This window comes from Herpailurus yagouaroundi, unplaced genomic scaffold, assembly GCF_014898765.1.
Source record: "Herpailurus yagouaroundi ecotype Mexico unplaced genomic scaffold, PumYag 64673, whole genome shotgun sequence".
Classification (NCBI taxonomy): Eukaryota; Metazoa; Chordata; class Mammalia; order Carnivora; family Felidae; genus Herpailurus; species Herpailurus yagouaroundi.
In genome coordinates, this window is record NW_024417953.1 from 6,863 (window position 1) to 15,560 (window position 8,698).

Below are 8,698 nucleotides of genomic sequence, written 5' to 3' on the forward strand. Positions count from 1 at the left end.
TCTACTCTGGAAATCATTGCTGCACTATATGCTAACTAATTTGGATGTAAATTTTGAAAAATAAAAAAATAATAAAATAAATAAATAAACTAAAATAACCTGACCCCAAACTCACTCACTTACAGATACCACTGATGCATGCATGTTTCATGTTGATGTTGTATGAAACAATTCTAACAAATCAGGAGCTGGGGGTTTGGGAGTGATGGTGACAAAAGAGGAATCCATAGGGTGGGGATTGGGGATTATCAGGAGCAGGTGGCAGCAGTGCCTCCTTCACCCCCATGCCTGCTGTCATCTCCTGAAGAGGGACTGTCACCTTCCAAAACAATGGGTGAGTTCCCTCACATGGCTGCAACTGCAGAGAACAGATGCACAGTTACAATAAAGCATGGAAAGGCTACGTGAGATTAGCAGCAACACAGACACCTATACATGCAGGTATGTGTGTAGGGTGTGGGGTCAGAGGAGAGACTGGGCTGCAGAAAGAGAAATAATTGGATGAGGGAGGAAAAGGACACCACATAGAAATAAACAAAACATCCCAACATGGCATCAAGACATAAGCTGCTCAGGCACCCATTAGGCATCAGACACCCGTTGCCTGCACTACATGGTTCAAAACAAAGACACGAAAGAACAAGGAGCCTCTCAAGATTTGGAGGAGCCAGTTTCATGAGATCAATACTCACTGGAGGAGGAAATGGCCATCTCATCAGGCAGCTCACTCCTACTGACCTCAATGTGACCCTGCACCTCACTGAGAACCTTGGCATCTTTTCAACTGACACAAACATGATGGCCAAACCTGTGTGACCAAACTGGCCTGCTCAGGTCTCATGGAAGGAGATAGATAGTAGCACTGGGAAAACCCCAAAGTAGGAAGACACCGAAAAGAAGGGAGGAGCATGTAAGTTATGAAGACATAGGAAATCAGGGGGTGGGAGGGGACACTGGGATGTCCATGTGGGTGTGCAGTTTACCAGATGCAGGTAGGTGTGGGAATCCCCAGGCAGGTGGTAGTTGATGGCAGTGTTCACCCACTCAATGTCCATGGTGGCCACAAGAAGTTGTCATCGAAGATCTTTAACTACTGATACCAGGAAAGCCTTTGGCAGAAAGAACATTAGAAAATTGTTCACAGTCCTTTCTCTCAGTGGTCTCATTTTCTCCCCAAACACAAGACATCTTTCCATCTCTGACTCACATCTCCACCCAGGGCATCCCACAATGAATGGCAATAGCTGGCAAGTTCTGCTCCACCAGGGGCTGGGCCAGGGCAATGCAATGCTGCACAAACTTCACAAAGATCTCGGCCCATGTGTAGAGTGTAGGCAGATGTGGGCCCACTGGTATGTGTGTGGAGAGGAGAGAGACAATGTGCCAGAGTGGGAGATTTCAGGAAGTACACCCTTTAAATGAATCCCACTAATTCCCTCTTATTCCCCCCTACATGATTCCTTCTTTTTCGCTCTCAGTATAACTTACTTTTCACTTCTCTCCTCTGGTTCTGATTTTCCTGAGCAGATTGGCCTCTGAGAAGATACACAGAACATTAACCAAATTTGGCAGACATGTTAGGATACAGGAATGTGGTTACTCTATGAAAAAGTACTAAATCCTGGAACTAGGGTCTGGAACAAACAATATTCCTGCTTATGAAACATTAAACCTAAGACCTACCCTAATTTTGGGAGTAGTTTTCGTGTGAAAACGTTACACAATTGGTAAGCTGAGAGAATGCCTCTCCTCAGGGAATGATACAAGAAGAAATAAACACATTTAAGAACCCTAACTGGGCCAATGAAGATTGGGATTTTTAAGAATTTAAAAGCCTTCCAGGTTTTATATATGATGTTTGCTTTACTTATGGGGATTTTAATTTATTGAATATCTGACCATCCTAGCATGGAACACCATAGCAGTCCCCAACTCTCTCGTGCTCAGCCCCTTGGTATCCATCAGAAACATCACCAATTTGTCCAAAAAACACCTATATACTCAATCCTCATTATTCACAGATTATGTATTTACAAATTTATCTATTTGCTAAAATTTCTTTTAACCCCAAAATCAATACTTATGGCACTTTACCATCATTCAGTGACACGCCCAGAGCAGCAAAATATTTAGTCACCTAACATGCATGTTCCCAGCTGAAGTCAAAATTTTTTGTGTAACTTGAAAAAGTCCTTCTCAGACATAAAAGTTGCAAAGACACCCTCGATGTCAGAACACAAAAATTATGGCCTTACTTTGTCTAAAGAAACACATACTAATTAGCTGGAACAATCAGCACAAAATTGTTATGTGATGAAAAAAGAGACGAGTGTACAATAAGAAGTTTAGAAATAACCCCAAGTGGATACTTGATTGTTGATAGATGTAGGACTTTAGGAAAGAGGAAAAAGATGGAGTTTTCAATGAAAAGTCAGTCAACTGTTAGCTATTCATGAAGGAAAAAACAGATTTAACCTTTCCTTCACACCATACACATGCAGAAAGAAATCGATTAAAATCCATAAAATTTCAGAAAGGATTACAGAAAAGTACCTTTATGAGTATAATTAAGGAAAAATTTGTTAGACAGAACTGAGAAGACATTTCTAATAGAGAAAATTCCTATATGTTATTAGGTAAAAGTAATAACTACTGTTCATCGAAAGTCATGATTACAAAAGTGAAAATAGAAGCCATATATTAGGAGAAATTGTTTGCCACACATGTTAGCAACCAAGCGCTAGACCACAAAATACGTAAACACTGCTCAGATCAGTGAGCTTAAGACAGACTACTTAGTGAATAAATGGCCTAATACGTCCCATTTACCAAAGTCAAGTGGAAGCCAGAAGGCAAGGGAGCATGGGAGATACAGGAGTCCATTCCATAAGTGGTCGATAGAGGATGGTCTCCCAGGACACAGAGCAGGTGAGCATGGGTAAGTGATGAATGCGAATGTTACAAAGAAGAAATCTAAATAATAAACATGGATATGTAAATGTGCTTTCTCTCCTTCCCTGATGGAAATGCAAATTATCACCATAATGGCAGACAGCATGAACGCACCTGACAACATGCTGTGTGGAAGAACCCAGTCTCAAAGGACTGCGTGGGGCTCGATTCCAATTTCAAGAAATGTCCATAATACACAAATCTACAGAGACCGAAAGTACATTAGCACTTGCCCAGAGCTGGGGGAAAGGCGATGGGAGAAAGGGGAAGCGACTGCTAATGAGTACAAGGTTACTCCTGCTGTGATGAAAATGTTCTAAAAGCGATTGTACCGATAGTTGCACAACTTTGTGAATATAATAAAAACGATTGAATTGTATACATAAATCAGTGATTGGTGTGTGAATAACATCTCCATAAAGTTGTATTAAAAACTCCTAATGAGATATATGCTAAATCCACTAGAATCTCCAAGTCACACTGACTGAAGAAGTGGTTCAGGGCAGATGGAGTAGGAGGCATCAGTAATCCACATCCCCACCTGGCTAACAGGTGCACTGATGCAATCTGACAGAACTGTTGTGGAAAGCTGGAGTGTATTGAAGGCTTGGAACTTCCAGAGGAACGTCTTGGATGGTAAATGGCAGTTAAGTTCAGTCTACTTCAGACTGGCACCGTAGATGAGGCTACCACCTCCTGACTCTCAGGCCCCTTACAGACACCCAGAGTGATTCCTACAGTAGTTTGAACACAGCACGTGGAAGCTAAGGTGAGTGATTATGACAATGCCCGCCAAACATCAGGAATAAATGTTCTGATCACTGCTTGCTGCTTTTGGTCAAGGGGATGTAGGAGACACGTAGGCAACCATGTTTGCAATTCCCACCACCAATATGGCAAGCCCTTTCTCCACTGGTTAAAGCAACCTGAAGGGTATTTAAAGGCTTTCCCCTGCTTCATTTTCCATTTTTTTCCATTTTGCAAAGGAAGTATATAAGGACTGGATCACCAGAAAGCAGCTGCAAATACAGAGACATTTACAAAGTTACATATGCCCAGGGAAGGGTGCAGGCTCATAAATGATCTGAGAGGTTCTTAAGGTTACACCGTAGGTAGACACCTGGCATGCAGACACTCTACACAACTGAACGACCAAAACACAAAAGCAAAACACAGCAACCAAAAAAGCTTTGCAAACTCTGGGGAAGGGGAGAATCAATTTCCAGAGTTATCACATAAGATCAAATGTGTAGTTAAAAAAACCCCAAATCACAAAGCATACAAAGAAACAGGAAAGTATGACCCATTGAAAGGAAAAAACTCTATCAGTAGAACTGTCTCTGAGAAATAACTGATGCAAACCTACTAGACAAAGACCTTAAGGCAACAGTCGTACAGACCCTCAAGCTGCAGGCAGGAGTGGAGACCAGGGGCTCCTAATGCTTGTCTTTCAGGAAAAAAACAAAACCAAAAAAATCAAAAGTTAAAAATATGACATAAATAAATAAATAAAAAGTAGCGTTCACCCCTTGCTTCTGTAAAATCACCAACACAAACAAATAAACAACCACAAATTGTAACATGGCCTTGGGAAAGCCCTAGGCAATCACGAGGACACAGCACAACCCTGTGGAGCACAAGAACCATAGGTTGCTGCACAGAAAAGCAGGGAAAACACTTCACCTGTGTCACCCCCTACTTCACTCTGGACCAACTCAGCACCAAGGAAGAAGCCATCAGAAGGATTTCACCTGCAGGGAAGGAGAACAGGAGGACTCCAGCCATCCTGGTCACCTGTGCACAAGCATAGGTCAAAGACTAAATCAAAAAGGAAATTTAAAAAATCTTGAGAAAAACAAAAATGGAAACAGAACATATAAATCTCACAAGATGCAGGAAATCAGTCCTTAAGAACAACGTTTGTAGCCATAAGTACCTATGTCACAAATAAACAACCTAACATTACACCTCAAGGAACTAGAAAATAAGAACAAACTAAGTCCAAACTTTAGAAGGATGAAAATAACAAATATCTGAATGGAAATAAATGAAATACCAAGTAAATACACATCATAAAATGATAAATGAAATGAAGAGTTGGTTTTTGTTAAGCTAAAAAAAGCTCACAAACCGTTAGCTACACTAAGAAAAAATGGAGGTGACTCAAATAAAGAAAATTATAAACAAAAGTGTAGAACTGTGGGGTGCCTTTCTGGCTCAGTTGGTTGAGTGTCTGACTCTTGATTTTGGTTCAGGTCATGATCTCACGGTTCAGTTTGTGGGACTGAGCCCCATGCTGTCCTCTGTGCTCACAGCACTGAGCCTTCTTGGGGTTCGGTCTCTCCCCCTCCCTATTTCCCTCCCCCCTTTCTCAAATTAAATAAATTTATGTTAAAAAAAACCTACAGAACTGATTCCACAAATTTTCAAAGGTCATAAGATTTACTATGACAATAAATGGCAACAAATTAGATCACCGAGAGATATTGGATACATTCCTGAAAACATACAAGTCCCCATGGGACTTGTACTGAATCATGTACTTGCACTGAATCATGAACAAAAACAGAGAATCTGGACAGACCAATTAGTAGTAGCAGATTGAGTGAAGAATAAAAAGTCCCCCAACACAGTAAAGCACCCAGGTGGCTTTACTGGTGAATTCTATCACACATTAAGATGAATTAATACCAATCTTTCTCAAACTCTTTAAAAATATTAAAGAGGAAGAAATACTTCCAGACTCATTTAATGAAGCCAATAGTACTCTGGTAGCAAAACCAGACAAGGACACTACAAGAAAAGAAAATTACAGCCAATATCACCTATGAATAAAGATGCCAAAGTTCTCAACAAAATGCTCGCAAAATGAATTCAACAGCTTTTAAATTTATTTTAATGTTTATTAATTTTTAAGAAAGCATGACATAGAGACAGAGCATGAGCAGGGGAGAGGCATGGAGAGAGGGACACACAGAATCTGAAGCAGGCTCCAGGCTCTGAGCTGTCAGCACAGAGCCCGATGCGGGGCTCAAACCCACCAACCATGAGATCATGACCTAAGCCGAAGCCAGACGCTTAAATGACTGAGCCGCCCTGGTGCCCCCAAATGCTTTTTAAAAGGAATATAAACCATGATCAAGTGGGGCTTATGTCTGGGGTCCAGTGGTGGTTCAATACACACAAATCAATAAACGCACAACACATGAACAGAGAGGGTTACAAATCACAGGATCATCTCAATAAACGCAAAGACAACATTTGACAAAGTTGAATATCATTTCATGATAAAAAGTCTCAAGGAGTTGGATATAGAAGGAATGGACCTCAACACAATAAAGGCCTTAACGCCAGCCCACAGCTAACATCATCCTCAATGGTGAAAAGCAAAGGCCTTTGCTCCAAGATCAGGAACAAGACAGGGATGCTCACTCTCACAGCTTCTATTCATCATTGTACTGGAAGTCCTAGCCAGAGCACAAAGGTGAGGAAAAGAAATAAAAGGAATCCAAATTGGAAACGAAGAACTGAAAATGTCTCTGTTTGCAGATGACATGATTTTTTCCTTTCAAGATTTACTCTCTTAGCAACTCTCAGATAGACAATTCAGTATCATTAACTATACTCACCATGCTGTACATGACATCCCCAAAGCTTCTTTTATAAGTGGAAATTTGTGCCTCTCAACCTCCTTCACCTGTTTCACTTACCTTCCCATGCCCACCTCTGGCCACCACAGATCTGTTCACTGTATTCTTGAGCACAATGCTTTGTTTCTCTTTTGTTTGTTGGTTGTTGTTGCTGCTGTTTTTAGATTCCACATGTGAGATCATGTGGTATCCGTCTTTTGCTTTCTGACTTATTTTACTTAGCGTGGTGTCCTCAGAGTCCCTCCATGTTTACACAAATGGCAAGATTTCATTCTTTTACATGGCTGACTAATATTCCACTTTAGGTTTTTTCCATATCTTGACCAAGATATAATCATATAGAAAATCCTAAAGTCTCCCACCAAACAACAACAACAACAACAACAACAGGAAAACCAAACATTAGCACTAATAACAAATTCAGTGAGGCTGCAGGATACAAGATCAATCTATAAGAGTACGTTATGTTTACACACCGACAACAAAATACCTAAAGAGGAATTCAGAAACCAAACCATTTACAGTGGCATCAAAACCAATAAAATACTTAGGAATATATGTAACCAGTGAAAGACATGCACCTGCAAAACTATAAGATTTAGATGAAAACATTTAAGAAGAGACAAATAAATGAAAAACTATCCAATGTCCTTGGGTTGCAAGAATTAATATTGCTAAACTACCCGTAGTGTCAAAGTGATCTACAGATTCAATGCAATCCCAAACAAAATCACAATGGCAGCTTTCAAAGCAACTGAAAACACTATGCCCAAATTCATGTGGAAGCAAAAAAGGTCCAAAGGCCAAAATGATGTTGAGAAAGAACAGATCTGGAGGCACTACATGTCCTGATTTCAAACTATGTTACAAAGCTGTAGCAATCAAAACAGTACGGTACTGGCATGAAAGCAGGATATAGAACAATGGAACAGGACACAGAGCCCAGAAATAAACCACACGTGTATGGAAAACTCACCTTTGTCAAGGGTACAGACAACATACAATGGGCAAAGAATAGTCTCTTCGATAAATGGTGATAGTAAACTGGATATCCACATGCAATCAATGACAGTGTAAGTTGTAGTGTAACTGTGTTACATCACTGACAAAAATTAACCTGAATGGGTTAAAGACTTGAATGTAAGAAGTGAAAACATAAAACTTCTAGGGGAAAAGATAGGGAAAAAGCTCCTTGTCATTGGTATTAGCAATGATTTGGGGTGTATCACAGCAAAAACACAGGGCAAAGGAGCTAAAGTAAACACGTGGAACTACATCAACTGAAAAGTTTCTACACAGAAAAGAAAACTATTAATAAACTCTAAAGGAACCCTACATAATGTGAGAAAATATCGGCCACCCATTATCAGAAAAGAGTTTAATATCCAAAATATATAAGTAACTCATAGAAATCAAGAAGATAAAACCAGATAACAAAATTCACAAATAGCAGACCTGAATAGACATTTTTTTCAAAGAAGACACACAAATTGTCACCAGGTACATGAAAAGGTGCTCGATATCACTAGTCATCAGGAAAATGCCAATCCAAACCCCAATGAGATGTCATCTTGCACCTGTTAGGATGGATATAAAAGAGGCCAGAGAACAAATGTCGGTGAAGGTGTGGAGGAAGGGAACCCTTGGTCACTGCTGGTGGTACGGAAAACATTATGGAGCTTTGTGAAAAAAATTTTAAGTAGAACTACCACATGATCCAGCAATCCCACTCCAGAGTACACATCATAGAGAGTGAAATATGAATCAAAACACACTTTATTTTTAAAAAATGTTTAAGTTTATTATTTATTTTGAGAGAGAAAGAGCATATGAGCAAGCAAGGGAGGGTCAGAGAGAGAGGGAGAGAGAATCTCAAGCGAGGTCCACACTGCCAGTGCAGAGCCTGACATGGGGCTTGAAACCACCAACCGTGAGATCATGACCAGAGCTAAAATCAAGAGTCGGACACTTAACCAACTGAGCCATTTTGGCACCCCAAACACACTTTAAATAAAAAGTTTACAAAACACAAAGAAAATTACATACTAATACATTGTTCAATACAAGAAGGTAAAATAATCATAAACATTTACACA

The 8,698-nt window shown here is 40.1% G+C and overlaps 1 long non-coding RNA gene across 1 annotated transcript; it reads right to left on the reverse strand.

Annotated features, from left to right (window-relative positions):
• Positions 1 to 657: 657 nt before the first annotated feature.
• On the reverse strand, positions 658 to 1,539 carry LOC121024425 (uncharacterized). The gene is made up of 2 exons (XR_005787698.1): positions 1,489 to 1,539; positions 658 to 1,109 (listed from the first exon to the last, which is right to left on the reverse strand). It is a non-coding gene; the product is annotated as an uncharacterized LOC121024425 (long non-coding RNA).
• Between the last annotated feature and the right edge of the window lie 7,159 nt (positions 1,540 to 8,698).